This window comes from Porites lutea, chromosome 9, assembly GCF_958299795.1.
Source record: "Porites lutea chromosome 9, jaPorLute2.1, whole genome shotgun sequence".
Taxonomy (NCBI): domain Eukaryota; kingdom Metazoa; phylum Cnidaria; class Anthozoa; order Scleractinia; family Poritidae; genus Porites; species Porites lutea.
The window spans coordinates 4,148,750-4,156,186 of record NC_133209.1 but is presented as its reverse complement, the minus strand read 5'-3'; positions in this window follow the sequence as shown (position 1 = coordinate 4,156,186).

Genomic DNA, 7,437 nt, shown 5'->3' with positions numbered 1-7,437 from the left:
CTACCCTCATCAGTATAGAAATTCTGCAGTCGTTGCATTGCTCAGACGTCATTAAGTGGGGAAACTACTGGTGGCGCCGTGAAAGGTCGACGAAAAGTCTTTCCAGACTTCAACTGTTTGCAACTAAAAAAGCCTTCAAGCAAAATGCCCAAACGTAATGACCTTTCTGAAATTTATCTGACATTTTAATACACGTTTATGGGAAACTGCCCACCTACCCATCCCCTAAGTCAACATTTTGCCCTAAGTCAGAATTAAGTGTTAATGTTGGTTTAGGGGAGGGGTAGGTGGGCAGTTTCCCAGAAACGCATAATGATCTATGTTTTGCCCGTAACATAACATATTTGACAGGGCCCCCATTTTTTGACAAGCATGGTTACCTGAATTCGCTCTTTCAAACGTAAGTTACTCTTGAAGCTAAAGTAAATAAATTTAAATGTCACGCATAGACTGCAAAACAGTCGGTTTTTTTCTCAAAATCAGTAAAGAAATCGGTAAAGCGTAGCGTAAGAGTCTTACGCGCGAAGCGCGCGAGCCTCACACGCGTGTGAGGCGAGAGAAAAAAAACCGACTGTCCGTTTTCCATACAATGAGTTCGTTCCGACCCGGGGGTTCAAAAATGTCGTCGAGTTGTCAAAAATCTGTTCGCAACTCCGCCCTCCTTGTGAATTTGATAGACTCGCGCGTTATTATTGACGCTGTAATCCAGTAATTCTAAAGCAATTTTTAGCGTTGCTTCCCTGTGAAACGTAGTGTATATAGTGAAATGTAGTATATATAGTGGAGGATCAAAAATGAGTGAAAGTGGCAGTACGACAACAAAGCCTGTGCCTGCTCCTCGAAGAGGGAGAAAGCCGAAAGAGCCGAGGGCTTTGGACAAATTGTAGAATGAGCGACTGTTGTCTCAAAACACAGTTCGGCAATTTTACGAATGGATGGATAAGCTCGGAAAATGCGTTTGTTGCGCCTACCAGAAAAGGGGAAACGTTACCAAAGTGGGCCGACCTACTGAAAAACGAACTTTCCGTTGTCCTCGAGGAAGGAGAATCTTTCTCCACAAGAGCAGTTTGCTCTCCGTGCGGAACAACGGTTAGAAATTGCCCCGGGAAACTGCAAGGCGATGCTTTCGCAAATTAGAGAAGAACTGAACACGCCAACTGACAATGAACAATTATTGCTATTGAAAAGAATGAGTAAATCCCCTCATTCCAAACCAAGTCTTGGTGATTTAGCTCTGTAAATTACTATCTGTGAGAATTTAAAATCCTGCCAAAAACGCTAACGAGCTGGGCCCAGCGTGACAAAACATTGCATGAAAAAGTCACATTCACGGACACAAAGAAAATCGCTTAAAATTATTCAAATCCAGGAGGCACTTTGGAGAAATAAAACAACCTAAAACCCTTAATCAGCCGCAATGAAGAGTTTTACATTTCTAAAGGGGCCAAGAAAGAAAATGCTCTTGCGTCAGAGGGCAAATCATGCCTACCAGAGAAAATCAATATGCGTGTCACGACCTCTCAGTATGAAATATATTTAATAAGCGGCCAAAATTCACAGATGCTCAGTCAAAACGTTTTCCTCCAAAGCATAATCTACTCGACAGAGAAAACAATTCATTGGAACAAGCGGCATGTTTGCATGAGGTAAAAGTCGTGTGTTTCCTACCGATCCCGCTTTTTTAGCCAGGCGAGATAACAATGACGGTCGGCCGTTGCACGGAACTTGAAGAACTCTTTGCATGAACAAACATCCGATAAATAAGGCTTTTGTCAAATCCTGTTGGTAGAACACAGAAAACATCCTTTCCCCTGAGTAGCAACTCCAAAGCTTCCCTCTGCTCCGATTTTAAAACAAATCCCAATTCTTGCGAACAAATCCAGGCGATCAACATCTGTCATTTTACAGCGAAAGCTTTAGCAATTCATCACGGTATGGAACAACGTGAATGACATGTTGAAAACATTACTTGACAGCTTGGTGACAGCTTGCATCAAAATTTAGCCAATGGGAATTGCCCGTGGCTGGGAGAAGCGGGTAATTCGAACGAATATAACGTATGCAAAACGGACAGTCCGTATTTTTAGCGTCTCTCCCCAGTCTCGCTCTCTGTTTTCAGCCTCATTCCAGACCTTTTGTTTGACTGCTCGCGCGTACTTGAATACGCAAAAATAAGGACTGTTTTGCAGTCTATCTCATGCATTAAATCTTACGCCGAATTACGATTACAGTCAAGCGAGGTCAAGCGTACCCCCCAAAATTCCATTAATGAATTTATTATTCGAAAGTTGAGTCCGTTGGCAGTGTAGATTTCAGATTCATCTCTACATTCTTGCATGCGTAATGAGCCGTGAATTCACATGCGATTCATTTACGAAATTTCTACCAGCTCAGTTTCCCTGAATTTGATGTAAATGTCTTCTAAGAATTTTAATTCATTCAAAGATTTTCAATCTGACCACATACAGACAAGTTCTCGTAAATTATTCACTTCTCATTACGCATGCAGTAATTCCGATTGGAATTTGACACCAGTTACGGGAACCACTAACGGATTCATTTTTCAAATAATCAATTCATTAATAGAATCTTGGGGGTACGCTTGACCTGTTTTAACTGTAAGTAAGCATCAACCTATTGATTTTGATTTGACTACTAACCAGTTCGGCCTATTCTATAAACTTGTTGGAAATCAAGGTGGCGATTCAATATGGCGACGATTAGGTTCATGACGTAACTTTGACTTACCGTGGCGCCACAACCTTAAGCTGAGAGATTTTTGATATAACATTAACTCTCCAAATGTTCTTTCCATAGTTTCAAAATTCTAAAAAAAATTTCAATCATGCGTAAGCAGCGACACTCATGATCTGCAACCCGTTTTTCTTCCTACTTATGACACAAAAGGGAGATCATTGTGACAGGCGTTCCTAGCGGAGAACGTGGAAACTGCTAATAAGAATCGTTGCGTGCCCGAAGCCACGCATGTTCTGCGAAGAAAGCCCTACACTTAAAGCCATGTAAGCTTTAAGAGATCGCTTAGACGATGGCAATGGCTTAGGATTCTCTGACTTTTGGAGGTAACGCATTCCATAGTTTGCTGACTAAAAATATAAAAGATCGATGCATAAACGCTTGATTAAAGGGAGGTATAAATCCAGCCTTGTGCTAACAGAATTGTGAAGGGAAAAATTGGTTCAGATGCTTTAGCGCTGCAAACTGTAATAACCACACTGAAAAACGGCTGATCTATCATTAACAATTTCCGCGGTTATAAGTGTTTCAGCTTCATAAAATTTGAGGCTGCTTGTAAATTTATTTTTTTCCTAAATTGGATTGCTTAAGTGGAGGAACTTAAAATTTGCCCATGTCTCGGTATATTTCTACTCTGTTCACCTGGCATTTTGCTTTTTTAGTTCAAGGGCTCCTAAGCCTCGCTTAGTACAACTTCTGGGTTGTTTTTCTTCCTGGAATCAGCGTTTTGTAGTGTTCTTCAGACTACTACGTCACGCCTAATTTATTCAAAGCAGGTGAGAAGCAGCGAGTCTGATTGCTGCATTGACGAATATAAAGGAAACATAAAAGACCGGTCTTAAACAGGTTTAAAAATACATTTCGCAAATATCCTTCTTGGTACTTACAAAGAGATTTCAGACAAAAGTACCAAGCTGGAAGAGAAAAACCCTCCTTTTCCTCCAAATTTTGTCGATGAAATACTTTGAAAAAGTGTTTCGACAAATACTGAGTGATTCTGCAACTAAAAGGTCGTTTGCTAACCTTATGAACTACAGCAAAATGAGTCGGAAAAAGTTCTTGTTTAGAGGTGAAGGTAATTTAAGCAGCGCAATTAAGTGTCAATTTAGCAAATGATGCCACTATTTCTTTTAAAATACTTTTTTACGTTGTTAAGTACGTATTTCATAGTATTTCATCAGTGTTTCATATGAAAGCAATAATTGATTTTTTATATATTTTTTCACCAAATTTTTAATAAATTCTCTTTTCGTATCAAAACAAAAAAAGAGAGTTTTAAATTTGCGAACTACAAATGTTCATTTCTAAAGTGAATATGATCAAATGTGGTCATTAGCATTTGAAATGATCCTAATATAAAGACAAGATGATGCGAAGAGCATGAATATTTTACGCTTTTGTGAAGCAGAACGCAATAATCTTTGGAAAGCAATATCGCGCAAAATTGTATACATACTATTTTCTACAACGCAGAATTACATCGATTTTTTTTTCCTCACGATTCTCTGGGATTCCGCTCATTAAATTTCACTCAGGTAAGTGAATTTTAAACGCTAAGTACACCACTGGTTATACAATAGCTGATCGATAAAAAAATTTTAAAATTGCACTGATATATCAACTGCGGTAACCATTATATTAATGGTCACTGATTGACAGAACAGATTCAAATCCGAATTTTGGGATTATGTATATTTCACACAACATGATGAGCCGTGCAAACGAAAACTGGAAAAATACCGTATTTTTTCATTTACTTCAAATAATTTTATCTTGGCCTTGCGAAACCAGCGTTTCTTTAAAAAGCAGCCTGTTCGATTTAGAAAAGATTTCCAATGGCTCTTCTATACAGACGAAGTTAACGTTTATCATATTAAATGAATGTCTGAGGCTTTATTAACTACTTCCCCTTTCCGACCCAGAGTTTGATAGTGAAAATGCCGTACATAAACCTATAATTAAAAGCAGCGACAAATGTGATACAGTAAGAAAGAAAAATAAGTCCGGGAACGACGCATCATTGATAGAAGTCATTACACATCACACCAGCGAATTTGAGAAAATCAAGGAAATGTATTTGAGCTAAGTTCTTTTTTCATAAAAAAAGAAAAGAAAGAAAGAAAACACCCCAGTTTCTTTCTTTCTTTTTTCTTTTTTTTTTTTCCATCAATTTTTACTGTCAGGGACGTTGATAACAGCTGAGCACATCCACGGGCGACATCTCCGGCTATAACGATGTAACGCAATATATATCAAGTTCCTGATCAAATACTAGAAGGGGTGTTTCACGACATATCCAAACACCAACATGTGAGTCGAGAAAACGAGGTGCAGTCCATTTTCAGAAAAAAAAAACCTGTTTCGAGGTGTTTAGACACCGAACGAAACACTCTTTCCAGGGTTAGTATAGCTTCTCAAATTATCAATAATTCTTACAGACACAAAATATATTTTATGATAATTAAGATCTGATTTCCAAACCTGCTTCTTTATGGTGATCAAAGCTTTTAGTATCTTTCCAGTTTATGAGTTGAAGAAGTAAAAACAAATAGTCACATGGTACACTACAAAACAGCCGCACTTCAGAAAACAACCCTGTCGGACAAAAAGAACACCAAAGAGCTTTCTTTGTTAGAAACTGCTTCAAGGCGGCCTCGCTGGGGCTGTTTCCTCCCCAGGGTGGTTACTGTTTGTTAGCCTGTGAACTGCCAGCCCTACCCCGAAAAAAGCAGTATGCGAGAAACCGAAGGTTCAGCACACCAGAAAAAAGAACACGTAAAATGAAAACCAAATTACAACAAAACGCCCGTCTGTTCGTCCCCCCGTCTTGCTATCCATTCGTCTGTCAATTCTGTCCGAAATGGACTACAAAAAAACTGCACAACAGTGGATGTTTGTTTTTTTTACCAAAAACAAGTACGTGATAGCCAACGGGTTTTGGTAAGAACCCTAGCATACGCACCGTTCAAACTGGAGCCATTAAGCTCTCAGAAGCCTCATTATTCATTCAGGCATTTGGAAAAAAAGCCTTGCTGCTGTTTTGGGGTTGGGGACATGTTTGGCCGATCATTCAGCTATTGTTTAGTCAGGAAACAGCCCATTATGCAGTTATAGATGTAAACGAGGCTGAACTCGACCTGGCTTTGCTACAAACCTTCCTACGCCTTTATTAGATATCATGTTTTTCTTCAGCTAACTAGTACTTTTTAAAAGAATAGCTTTCATAGGGACAGAAAGGAAGTTTGTTCCTATCAAAGGAGGGTCATCCTCAATCTCACATCCTTTAAAAGCCCAGGACTGTAAAATGGTATATTTAACAACAAGTTCTGAGAGCTTCGTGATCCCCCCCTCCCCCCGCCCCCTCCCTGCCTTTCCCCTCTTCAGACAAACTCAGCTGTTTTAAAACCCTGTTTAGGACCATGAACAAAAAAAAAAAACAAAGTACATATCACGCTGTTTCTTTGCGAGAAATCAATATAGACCATGTACATGTCTACCCTGGGTGCCAAAGGTTTTTTTTCTCTCCTAATTTCTGATTTCTTTTCCAATTTCCATCTCGGGAGTTTTATCAAACCGAAAGCACGACGTATTTCATCGTAGGTATTTCGAGAACGGACCTCGGGGGGCAGGGTAGTACATATCCAGCGACCACATAGAGACGTGACCCCTATGGGAAGAAGAGAACTCTCCCCCCCTCCCCCCCCCCCCCCAGTGAGTTCTGCTGCGTTAAGCCCCGTGCAAACGGACGAAACATTGTTTGCCAACAACTCCCAACAATGTTGCGTCCGTTTGTGCGTAGCTTAAAGTTTGACCGGTTTCAAACTTTGCGCAAGACCTTCCAACAACACGCAACAACATGCAACAAGGTATGCAAACGTAAGCAACATGTAACATCCAACAATGTTGGAAGTTGTTGCCCAACAATGTTCTGTCCGTTTGCAAGTAGCATAACATTAATATCTTCAAATCCGAATATACTGAAAAAAAATTGTTACTCAGGTCCAGCTAATAAAATGGTCAAATTAACCGTACAATCTTTCAGTCCTTTGAATTCACATTTCATCTTCATTTCATCTTGAGGTAAGAAGTGAAACAATGGGAACTTGTCTTGCTCTGGGGAGGCTTTGAAATATACAATAAATCAAATATTTACAAAGCAAAATGTTTCTTTACATTTGGCGTAAGCATATTGAAAGAAGGACAAACTTTGTTAGCAAGATTTAATTCCCGTATTCCAAAGACCAAACGATGTGACAGGATTAGAATTATCAAAATTTAGAAGAAAAACCTACACTATGACACCGAAATATGCAAATTGCTCCCAAATTCGTTTACAGATTCATGTCGATTTCGTCTTTATATTTGTAGCAGAATTCCGAGTTTGGTGAAACGGACATTAACAGGTTTGAAGAGAAGACTTCAAACTTTACCAGCTAAGGAAATCCAAAGTTGAATTCTGTTTGTATCACCGATTACAAGTTTCTTCCTTTTGCTTTGGGGATGTGAAATCTTGACGGACAATGTAGCTCGTTTACTATTGTTGACCAAGCATACTCCAGAGTAATTATTGCCTCTGAAAGCAATTTTAGTTTTAATTAATGTCGCTCTTTTTTGGAACTGCGTCACCGTCTTGTTTATCTTTTATTCAGAGTTATTACAGAATTCATTTCATAGCCGAACACT